The 12,656-nt window shown below is 41.7% G+C and overlaps 1 protein-coding gene across 4 annotated transcripts in view; it reads left to right on the top strand.

The window, feature by feature from the left end:
- XYLT1 (xylosyltransferase 1) overlaps positions 1 to 12,656 on the top strand; it is a 194,182-nt gene that overhangs the window by 84,882 nt on the left and 96,644 nt on the right. The gene's annotated exons all lie outside the window — the stretch shown is intronic.

Genomic DNA, 12,656 nt, shown 5'->3' with positions numbered 1-12,656 from the left:
TCACTGACCCACCAGTGAAGACTATTCTGTATTTTCTAATCAGGACCATGCTGTAACATGCTGGATTTGTGTGGGGATGAGGTGCCTTGCCAGCAGAGAAAGGCTGACTTTCTCCTGTCTATTGACTTCTGGGTGGGGACTGCCAGAATTTCACCTTGATCTGTAAAATCAGCACTGAAGTAATACATTTACATGTGGGAACAGACTCGTTGACTGTACAGAACAGTGGAATTCATATTTATAGCTGTTGGGTAATGTCGTAATTGTCATTCTCTCTATGGACAGTTGATAGCAGATAAGATGAATAATGGGGTTTTTTTAGCTACTGCTCCTGTCTTGCTGCAATATTCTGTGTCAGCAGGGACTTTTGGCTAGCTAGCACACATTTATACACAAACAGGGAATGAACAATAATTCAAGTGGCTCTTTACTTCTAAAATATTAACACAAACCACTTGTTTGCTGGCAGTAGCCCAGCTTGTGCGTTGGGTCAAAGAGTTAAGGGTGATATTGAATGCCTTGGAAAAAGCAACAAGATTGTTATCTTGGAGATTTCAAAATCTTTAATACAAAAGAGAAACTGTTGCCTAATAAATTTGTAGATCTGCTCTTTTTGAATTTCCTTGAGCAGCTCTAGGAGCCAGTAATAGCCCATGCACGTTTTAACAGATATTCAGTCTTTTCTTTCAGAGGAATGTAAGATTTGTTTGGCATAAACTGAGAATCTGGGATATAGGCAGAGCCTAATATTGTTTTGTCTTGATAAAGGCTTTTTCTGTTCTAAAGGACAACACATGAATTAAACTAAAGATGACAGTTCATCCTCGGCTTTCATCGCATGCAAAATGCATCTTTTCGCATTGGTATTTACAGCAGGCTGCTGCTTGCATCAGGTTTCTTCAGATCTGCTCAGCTAACATAATTTGATGCTAATAAAGAATAATAAAGGGCAACAGTTTCAGATCTGCTAACAGTAATAAGTGGTCCTGCCTTTAAAAGTGATAGGAACCTAGAACTTGTTTTCTTACAGGAGCCTTCTGTATCTGCTCTCTGATACCACCAGCTCTGAATTACAATGTGGTACCTGCTGGGAAAGCTCATCTCCGGTTATTTGTTTCTTTTGTGGCAGAGTTTCTTTTTCCTCCTTCCTGTTTGCTGTTAAACTCGTAGCTGACCTCCATTGGTATTCCAGCCAGCACGGTCTTGAGCAAGCATTTCTGTGCCATCCCTCTTGTGCAGTGGCTTGCCCAGCATGGGGTAGTGGGGAGGGAAGCTGGAGAAGCAAGAGCAGGAGAGAGCTGGTAAAACCCTGTGTTTCGGTATCTTTCCCATGCTTTTGCTCCTTAAACACCCTGGAGTTCACAAAGGGAATTGTGTGTAGCCTGTCACCACAGGGGCTTTTCCAGGAAAGTGTTGAAGTGTTTGTGGGTTTTACAGGCTGCTTCGATTGCCTGGCAGATGTGCCCAAGGATCCAGAGTCTGGAAACTTGCTGAATTTGTTTCTTTCCTAGCAGCGTTATGTCACTGAGAGGCAGTAGGTAACAGACAAAATAGAATAATAACTGTCTTTTTTCTTGGATATACAGAAAGCACCAACCAGACAGCCAGAGCCCCCAAACTGGCAGTCCTTTATCTGCACCCATCACAAAAGCTACACAGTGTGTGAATGTCTCTCATTGCTATTGCTGCATGTAGAGCTGTTGATATAGCCATCCTTACAAACAACAGATTAGAAACTGTTAGCTTCAAATCTGTACTACCAGTAATTCCCATAGGCTGATTTCTGTCAGTGTGAGCATCTTTGCAGATCATGCATCCTAGATAAGATTTGAGAGAGAGATTTTCTTAATTTCAAACCCTTGAAAATGTTACTCTGCTGAAGCATTATTATTATTATCTTGGTAAATATATAGCATTATACTTGCCAGGTGTCACTTTGATTATTTGTATGATTGACATAGTAAAAATACTAATGGGAAATAGATGTTTTGGAATATACACATAGGATGATGTATGCTTTATCATTGTGCTGTCTCTGCAAATGAAACTGTTCCAGCAAGCAGGACATTCTCAGGAATTTCTTTCTAAAAGGTACTTCTGCAGTGGTATGTATACCAGGGTTGCTGTATGCTATTAAATATTCTTGTAAAAGAGAACTGTCCTATGTGTAGAAGATCAAAATCTGTCCTGCACACCAGGAATGAGATATAAAAGCAGAGGGGAAGCTGTGATTGAATTTCCTATTGGCCCTGGGAGAGAAAGCATTGCTCAGTATGTGGTATCGCTAACAGCTTGTCTTTGTAAACAGAGCGCTGACTGAAAGGTGTCTTTGCCTTTCACCATACTACAGTGCTTGTCGGGAGTTGATAAGTACTGCAAAATCAAGAAAAAAAAACCCAGATGACCACAGAGCGACTGATTAGAAAGCTGAAAGTAGTAACTGCATCCTGCAAGTTCCACGGTCCATTTAATTCTGGTTAAATGGAAATAATGCCACTTTTGTGTATTGGTAGTTCTGTATTCCACACAGCTTCTTTTTGGACCAGTGCTGATGCTGTAGAAGATGATTCATCAAAATCTCAGGTAAATTTGGCACAGTTCACACATTATCTATTTGTAGACCCAAATTTAAAGTTTTCAGTCTCAATTTACATGATTTTGCTGCTTTAGAATAGGGAGATACAGACAAGAATTACTTGACAGACAAGATCTACTTTTCATTTTCTGCATGGCAGTAGATTTTATTCTTTTTTTAATGAAGGATATTTGCTACTCTAGAAGAGGCTGGTCCATCAAACCTTTAAATATGCAATTTAGGGGTTGCTCATGTTCATGCTGCTGAAGTTAATCGTGTGGTTTTTCACACTGCTTATGGATGAGTTCTGAGAGATCACACTGTGCGGAGCTGCTAACACACGTACGCGCTCCTCTGCTCAAGATTGAGCAAGCAAATGGCTTTGTAATGCAGCCCAAAGCTGCTATTTTGATCAAATACTATTAACAGTTATTTATGGTTTCCTCAGTAGCAGTTTATCACTGGGAGAAGAAGAGGGGATGTTCTGGGAAAAATGCTGAGGAATGCAAGTTGTTCACAGCCTGTATGGGACAGGGTTTCATGTTAGACATCCAAACTGTAACTTTAGTTCACTGAATATTTAGGAATGGTAAATGCCACAGGTGGGGAGTTAGAATGGCAAATACATGTAAGTACATATTAATATAAGTATGAGTGAGCATGTGTTATAATATTAGAAATGGAAACAAAATCATTTAAGCCTCACTTAAGAAGACATCTCAACAGCAATACGATGGACTCTGTTGGGCTTATATAGAAGACAGTTTTGACCCTGTAAGACAGAACAGGATAATAGAGTGGAGGACTGAGCATAAACTCTGAAACGTGCTCAAGAGTTAGGGAAGAAACTGGTATACTTCCTTAAAATCCCTGGGTTAAAGTTTATTTTGGATTACAAGAAAAACTGCTGATTGTAGATAAACCTTTGGAATAGTTGCAAGGCCAGTGGTTGCCCTTTAGAATGAAGTGTTTTTGTGATGCTCTAACATAATAATGTTAGCTGAAATAATGGAGTGTGTTGTGATTTGAGTTCTTTGCATGGCATAGTCTGTAAATAGTGACTAGCTAAGTTAACATTATGCTGTGCTGTTGATCTAATTCTGTCAGTTGAGGATGTTTATATGCTAGGATATGATCATTGACTTTGTGTTGAGTGATTCCTTGTTTCTGACATAATTGTAAGTGGTAGGTTATAGAAATATGACCATTGTTAAATGTAGTATAATTACAAATCACTGTTTTGACAGCACTGTGCTTATAACATGAACAAAAAGCTGTTGTGTGGCTAAAGAAAGCAGGGCACTATACAATCTGGTGTTTGGCTCAGTGTAGTCAGAGTGTTTAGTGTGGTAGAGAAAAAGGATTTGGTCTGCAAAACATTCAAGTAAGGTTGGAGGTCAGTCTCATGGAAAAATTTTGGTGGCTTCTACTAATCGTACATTCTTCACGCTCTTTCCTGGAGGCAGTGAAATGACAAGGTTTTGAACTTCGGGTGCATCTTTTTTTTGGTGTTGGAAATCTGTATTCTGCTACATCTTTTAACCCCAAATTTCTGTCATGTTTCATCATGCTGTTAAGAGCTATACAAATGAGCAGTTCTAATGAATCTATCTGCAAGAGCAGGGAATGCAGTACTGCATAAGCAACCCTTGCTGAGGCCAGGTCCCAGGTTGAGTTTTCAGGAAGGCTGTACTGCTGACAGGGTAGCTAAGGAGGCAGGTGGCAGTCCATAATACTCTCCTTTGGCCTTTTCAGTTTTTATTTTATTAACGTAACTTGCTGAAGAGCCTTCTGTGGAGATACAGAGCAGTCTCTAAAAACCTCTTTTCCTGAGTCTGGAAGTCTGCCCCATGATGAGGACAGGACACCTTCCAGGATTGACATCCACACTTAAGCTTTCCCTTTTTAGAGAAAAGGTAATTTTTTAAATCATCTCCTAGCACTGGCACATATCCATGGACCTATGTGAACATACCAGTTTATATGGGCAGAAAATTCAGCTGTTGAATTTCAATTTGGAATTGAAACTGTACGTAGTTTTGATAGGGGAGAGAGAGAATTTTCCTGTTGCCCAGTGCAGGACTGCTGTGAGAGATGTTCCTGCCTGCGCAGGGTCACTCCTTTACCAGCACAGCAGGGAGGGCCAGACAGAGTTGCACAGAAAGCTATGGAGTGGCTCTAGGACAACTCCTGAGGACAGTCACCTTGAGGCAGTCCTTGGAGATAGAAGCCTAAGAGACAGTCTTTCCACACTGCTATCTCTCCCTGTTCTGGGGAACGGGCAGAGGAGAGAAGAGTTGGTTAGAAGTAACCTGGCGTCCATGGGTAGAAATGAAATAGTAGAAGTAGAGTTTGTCTTTCACCAGCAAGCAGTCACTGGGTCACATGTCCACATCTCCCTCACGGTCCTTAGGGTCCAGGAGCAGTGCTCTATCCTTGCATGAAAGGGTCTCTTTGGCTTGTTTCAGTTAGTAGATACAGGATAATACATTTGAGCCCCGTGATACCAAACTTTGTGTTGCCATGTATTCAGCACTGGATAACTGTTGCTTACCTGCAGTCCTCTGCAGTCAGCAGACATCCTGAAGTGTTCGTATTTTGGTCTCACCTGAAACAAGAGGAAACATGAACACCTTTCATTCCTGTGCGCTTGTGATGCTGGGCAAGTGAAAAAAAAAGATGTGAATGAACCTATTTTTTTCAGTGCTGCTCATATTAATAGGCTTTGCTCTTCATGCTTATATTGTAATTCTGATTTAACAACATTTATCAGTAGAAGATCACTGCAGGGTCTTTAATGATTATAGTTGTTCAAGTTGATAGTCTGGGACTATTAAATAAGCTCCAATTACTTCCCATTTATTCGTGTTGTTTTTTCCCTTCAAGTAACAAAATGTAATCCTGAAGTTCATTATTATTCTTTTCATTGTATTCATCTAAATAGATTTTCTACCTAATTAAGGCTGAATATGTTTGTGCTAAACTGACCATATTTTACAAGGATGTTTTCATTTGTGTGTGAGGGCGTCTTTGCTTTCTTCCATCCATATTTTAATTACGTTTAATTTCTATAGCTGCCAGAGATTCTATTGTGTGTCTCAGCAATTCACCCTGGGCTGCTAGAGATTGTTTAGATTGGAGTTGGAATAGGCCTCCAGATGAATTTAGTTGGAATCTTGTTAATAGCAACTCACCAGGAAGCAATTTAAAGTGTTTACTACCACTTTGAAAGATGTAAAGTGTGTATTGGCTCAATTTGGGATGAAAGAAATAGAGATGAAAGCGGAGGAATTTGGTTCAGATTAGCCATGTTATTTTTGATGGGGTGGGTCACTAAGAGGGGAAGGTGTAAGAAAAAAAAAAAAGATGAACAGGTTTGCTGGTGCTGTGTGTTCAGTGTGGGTATCGTGTCTGTATTCTGAACATTCAAATGACTGAGCTTTACGCCTACATTAATTTAGTGTTCGTTATTTATATATGATCTCTGTGGGGCACCTGTGTCAAGGTTTTATAGTTAGATAAAATTAAAACCACAACATCACTTTTCATTTCAGTATTAAAAAACCACCAGGAAAGATGATTATGTAGCTGCACCGGGTTTGACCTTACCCACACCCCATGCCATGCCCCAGAAGATGTCATTGTGCAAGCCCAGGGCCCAGCCTTGTGTGGACATGGACACTGTGCTGTGCTGTTCCGTGTCCTGGGTGAAGCCTTCTCGGCACAGAGTGAGAATAGTACCAGGAGCCCGACGCCTGTTGAAGGGTTGTGGGGCATTAGTATCTGCAGCTACTCTGTGGAATGGCAGGTCTTTTCGAATGCTGTTGGAGGGTTGTGTTCAAGTACCACAAAGTAATAGTCATTAATGTAAAAAGTCACTGAAATTACCTTTCCGGTGAGAAAGGGCTGACTTTTTAAGCCCCTTCATGTCTGAACTCTTTGTTGGAAGGACTTTTAAGATGCACCTCCTCTTGGGAAGAAGCTGTAGGAAAATCAACCTCTGGGGTTTTCTTGAGCTTCCTGAGAAGGTGCATTTTGCACTGTCAGGCCAGCCCTCCTTCATCTCTTTCCTAGTTTTGTGGTGAATTCTGTTTAAAGATGTGGTTAAGCTGAAATGAATCCAGGAGGCTTAATAACTCTGGTAAATGTTCCAGGACAGTTGCTCAAAGTGAATGGTCTTTTGAGGGTTTGTTTGCCTGGGAGTGTTGTGTCATGCAAGGGTGGGTTCCCTTGCTTGCACCAAGGCAGAGCTCACTGCCCTGCAAAGCAGAGTGGAAGCCGCTGAAATCTCTTTGCATGCATGTTGTATATATATACATATATAGGCAAAAAAGTCTGCCTGAACTCGGTGTTACTGTTGGTGAATTTGACTGGGAGGGACCTTTGCCAAGGGAAAGAGGGGTTGTGTGCATTCATCTGGAGTCTGTTAATGAGATCAAGCGTAGAATCATTTAGGTTGGAAAAGACCTTTAAAATCATCAGGTCCAACCATTAACCCAGAGCTGCTAATCATTGAAAGGGAACAATATACGTCAAGTGGGGGCAGTTACTGGTTATAAATCAAGTTCTGTTACAGACTGGATAGATCTGACTAGCCTGTGGTGTCAGTCCTGTGTAAGTACAAATCTTCCTGAGAAGCTTAAATTAGCAGAAAACAAAGTTGTCAGTTTTGGCAATACAATGGATATGTGCTTTCACAGCTCCCTCTAGCAGTGTTCCAAACTGTTTAATAACCAGAAGAACATTTTAAATTACTATTAATACAATATGGCTTTTCATACAGTTACTGTGCTAAGCCAGAGCAAATGTGAAAATCTGTGTGGAGTTTTGAGGGGTGCAGTATTGTTTTACTCCTTATTCTAAATCACTCTGACAGCAAGTCACATGTTAGAAAGAAACAGAAAAATTCTTTGAGGAAAACAGCCAAAAATTTGAAGCTGTTTTCCTTTTGTTTCAAACCAGAGCATCTTTCCTTAATGTACAAATGTAATGTATGCAAAAAGGGAAAAAAGCAACATGAATGATATTTTAATGATGATGTTGTTAGTGTTTCGGAGCTCACTGCTGAAGTTGATGCGAAGGAAAAACAAAAAACATTGGTAACATTTTTGGAAAGGAAGGGAAAAACAATCCTCCAGTCACTTACCAATGCAGATGTTCCAGTGCAGGGTCCCCTGTGTATGTGCACTTTGAGGTGGTCCATCTGCTACTTTGCAGCCTTGAATGTAAGTGTAACGATAGTCTGGGGCTAGCAGTGCCTGTGAGTATTTGTTAGCTATGAATCCTGAGGTACTTGTGCTTTTTCAAGTATCAGAATCCCCCTTTTAACCCAAATGATCACTTATTCTTACAGTCTTTTTACCTAACAGAAAGGACTGTATTTGAAACAGTTACATCTTTCATCCTTACCAGCTTGCAAGTTCAAAGTCAATAAAGTTTTTTCACCATTTGTGTCTTCTTTAATGTCAGGCATATTTGTGAGAAATACAGAACTTGTATTTCTCACAAAATGTTTCTCACAAGTCTTCAGCCACTGACAATTAAAAGTACAACATACTTACTACAGCAAAATGGAAAAACATATGGAAAAACTTAACTCCATTAACATCTGGTGTCTTTCCTCCATCTGCTCTCTTTGGCCGTGCTTTTGTCCAAACCTGCCAAAAGTACTAGTTTTCCAAGGGTCTCATGATACATCACCCACGTCTTCCATTAAGGTTCACAATTCCTTGTTCATTTTGGTGGTGCAGCTGGATGTCTGCATCCCTGTGGCTGCGTAGCAACTGCAAGCAGAGAAATGGTTGTTCTGTAGTTTGAAAGATACGGCAGGCAACAGTAGGGTAAACGCTGTAGCCAAAATTGGTTTTGCACCCCCAAGGCCCTACCCTGGCTGGGAAAACACCTTCTTTTATCCAGTGGCCTTCTGAGCCATTGAAATGAGCATCTGAAGGATGTTGAAGTCTGTGCTGTTGAGCACAGGAGGTGATACCTGCTGTTATGCTCAGCCTCTGGATCATGGTGGCTGCAGCACGCAGGTGAGGTGCCTGAAGCTCCCACAGAGCCAGCAAGGTGTCAGCCCCACACACTCCATCATCCTGGGGAATGGGCTTGCTTGGTCTAGCAGGGAGAACAGAGGATCTTACCCATTTTCCTGCCTGGCTTAGCAATTCTTTGCTGTGACTTCTTTTTTTTTAATATTATTATTTATTTATTATCACTCTGATGGTGACCATCCTGCTATGTGCATGTAGCGGAAGGGTGAGCATTTGGACAGTTCCAGGTAAAAGCCCTGTAGTTTTGCTTTACAGTGATGGAGAAAGATGGTTTTTCTTGGACTCTTGCAGAAAAGGAGAATGGAGTGAAGCTACTTCCTATGGTGGCCTCGGGAATCGGCAGTGGGGCTGAACTTGCCGTGCTCCCTAGTTTGGCAGCCTGCAGCTGCCCATGGGATTGTTGTTATGAAGAAGTTTCTTTGGCCATGTGCCCAGGGAGACGGGTGCTCAGCTGTTTCAGAAACGGGGTGAAATCGGGTTTTGGAGCCCACTGGAGCATGAGGAGTATTTATTTCTGCTCTTGTTCTGAAGACCATAGTATAAGGTTTGTAGTTCCGCTGTGAGGAAAGGTTTTGATTTCAACTAAGAAACAGCCCTCAAATATGCAAAGGTTAAAGTGGGGAGGAAGGGGGTGAATAATTCAGGAGCAGCCCTTGCTTGTAGAGATGTCGTCCTCTGCCTCCTCTGGCAATGAAAAGGTATCATTATTGAATAATTAACAAGCATTTCAAAATAATATGTCACAGAGCTGTAATTAATATTGAGCAGAAACTTGTTTTAATTATCCTCTCACAGTGCTGTTTAAATTCTTCTTGGTCACAGGACAGGGAAAATAGATGGTCCTGGAAAAACTGACCAGGTCTTTTTGAGGCTTTGACGAATGATGCGGGTTTTGAAGCTGTCCATGAGCTGTGGGCTGGTTTGAAGCCTGCAGTGGCACAGCTCACCCCAGCAAAGTACAAGTGTTTGCACCAGCTCTGGGCAGTCATTTTGTCTCGGGCGTGTGAACCTGCGAGGCTGCCCAGTGATTGCATATTTTCGCGTGATATCAATGGTTGTTCGCTATTTTATTATGCAACAAGAGGGAAGAAAAATATGTATTTTTTTCTTTTTATAGTACAGGGGTTTAGTTTATACCTGGCCCTCAAGACCAGCATGCCCAGTGCTTTGTATTTAGGGAAAGTCTATGTTTTGTTGTTGCTCAGTGTGTGCATATGTGTATTCCTGGTTTGGTCTGCTGTGTCTTTAAGGTACTGAGCTTTGCCAGGGGAAGAACTTGAGAATATGTTCTCAGTACTAAAAGACAGAAAAACTGTGCTTGCTGGGGAGAAAATCAGTTGTGTCAGATAAACTGAAACTGTGAACATTTGTCATTCAGGGCTTGGTTGCACATGGTCCATCCATCTGTGTAGTATTTATAGGAGTTCTTGATACAGAAATTGTACAATGAATAACTTTTCCTGAGAAGGCAGCATTTTCTTATTGTTGGGAGGAAATGTTCTGCACGATGCAATGAACACCTTTTGCAGATAAATGTGAGCTCTTGTTGTGTGCCCTTGTGAACTGATGAGGGTTTTCCTTAGCTTGCTTCACAAAGCTCTACAGAAGGAGCCATCTAGCAGCACTGTATTTCTGCAGATGAATAGCAGTGATGCTGGAGTAGTGCTGTGGGCAGTTCCCCTGCGGTTTGGAGTCTTGAGTTGGATCCTTCAGCCATGCAGGGTCTTGTGTGCCCTTGCTGTCTGCAGAGCTGCTGTGTATTGGGCCGCTGATGTTTGTGTCTCTGCTGATTAATACACACCTGAGGTTATCTCTCTGAAAGCAGATTTGAAATTGGTCTGGTGTTGGCTTTTTGAATTTTACAGAAACAGTGATACTGCCTAATTGGAGCTGTTGGTGGAGACACCCTCCCAGGGTCAGTCTGAAACTATGTGAGTTGGTTCCTAATGGCTTTGTAGTGTATTCTAGTCTTAACAGTGGGATAGCCCACAGAGAGTGTGATGGTTTGTTGGAGTTATCCTTCATTTCCCTTGGTCAGTAATGCAGCCATAGTCTGTCACTGTAGATAGAGTTGCAGATATACCGAAGAGCGTGTATTTTGTGTGACAGATAAAACACACTGAAGGTGGAATTTGGAGAATTAAAACTCACATGTTCAACAAGGAGCAGAACTTGGAGCAGGATTCAAACTCTCATTGCATGCATGGCTCCAAGCTTAAAATGTTATTTTTGCATTAATGTTATACTATTATTTTTAGCATCAATGACCATCAGTATGTAATTGCCAATGATCTCATGCACGCTCCTGGGTACAGACTGTTCCTTCCCAGTTTGAAAGTATGTGCTTGTTGTTGCTAAATTACAGCGTGTTCACATGCGGAAGAGACCTCACAGTCATTAAAACTCTCCTTGCCAGGGCTCTCGCCATTGAGTACTCAGCAGTTAACCTCTCCATGAGGTGGAGTTAGGATAGAAAATTTCTGTTTGTGGAAATCCTTCTTAGGCCTGTGTTCCGTGATAAACGGCCACAGTGTCATACTTGATCTTTAAAATGCAGTGCTACAGGTGTTGAAAACCCTCTGAGGGTTCCTTTATAATGACTGTGAACTGTGTTGGCTTTCCAAATGTGGGAAAAAAATTACTTTGACCCGATCCTGTGCTTCTCTGTGAGAGTGGAATGACTGTCATTGGTGTTGGGAGCAGTAGGTCAGTACTGGGCTACAGACATGACTTCCCTGGCTGCACAATTTTTGCTATTAGTCCCCAAAGGGAGACCAGTGTCACTCTGGGGTTGCTGCAGAGTCATGTGTGGAATGATGCAGAAAGGGAATGTTTTCCCAGGGCTGTACTGGAAACAACAGAAATACATGCTCTTGGGTGGCATGTGTTGAGTTTGACACCTGTAATAGTAACTTCGATGGGGTAGCCTCTCAAATGAATTGTCTTTGGACAGAGCCTCTTCTGATCAGTGTCTGTTCTAGGGAGAATTACTCTGTTGCAAAGACCAAAATGGTCTTTTCCATAACAACTTTCTTGTGCCTTCTGTGGACGACATTAAACCTACACGGCAGTGTTAGGTGTGGGTTTGAAAATACAGCTTTCATCTTAGACTGTGGATACATACAGGCTATATTAATAGGCTCTCTGCTTCTAATTTGGTCCCAGTATAGCCTTCCATTTTTTTCAGTGTGTTTAGTGTGATTTTCAAGCATGAAGAGAGATAAGGAGGTGTTACTAACCGATAGCTAGACAAGAGGTGGAGAAGATGACGATTGAAACAGTGAACCAGCTGGTTCTGTCAGAACCAGGAATGCTGGTTTCAAGACCATCTTTCTATAGGATGACTTTGTCCTGGCATGCATGTCTTAGATATCTGTGGCAAATAGTCTGCAGTTAATCCAGCACTGTAAAAATGAAATATTGCAGCGCGAGTAAATCCCATCCTCCTGCAGCCAGCTGAAAAACAGATGTGCTGCTTTTGTTTGTACCCCTGAACTTCACAAGTGAGCACAATTTATTGTCAGCAGCTGCTGCTGTTTTAAGCTCAGAGTGCTGAGCTTCATTTCCCCTGCACTGCAGCCGTGTGTGTTCTCCTGTCACGTATGGATCCTCACTTGAAATCGTTGTGCTTTATCAATCTCATTTGTCTTTGGGGAAAGTTACTGTGAGAGAGAAATGCAGATTAAAGGTGTATGGAGATTTCTGGTTTGGTGGTATTTAACACCTTCATCAACAGGTATGGGATGGCGTGAGGCTGGGTTTGACTGTCCAGATGTGGTATCTGTTACGTGTCATTGTTTTGTAGTGTATATCTGTAGCTCTTGTTTGGTACAGTTGTTCTACAACTGTGCTTTACTTCTAGTCCTTGCTCCTCCCAAAGAGAAGTCTCTGCAGACGCTGGCTGTCCTCTGTCGTGTTCGCTGTCCCTGCGGGCAGGGAAGAGTTACAGCCAAACTCAGTTTTGTGTCTGCCTTTGAACCATTTAAAATTCATTTGTCTGTTCAGATTCCAGCATGTAGACTTGGAAA

The sequence above is a fragment of the Pezoporus occidentalis genome, unplaced genomic scaffold (genome assembly GCF_034315485.1).
Source record: "Pezoporus occidentalis ecotype Australia unplaced genomic scaffold, CSIRO_AGI_Poc_V1 ctg113, whole genome shotgun sequence".
In the NCBI taxonomy this organism is placed as follows: Eukaryota; Metazoa; Chordata; class Aves; order Psittaciformes; family Psittacidae; genus Pezoporus; species Pezoporus occidentalis.
The sequence above is the reverse complement of the archived record's forward strand: the minus strand, read 5'-3'. Positions and strand labels throughout refer to the sequence as shown.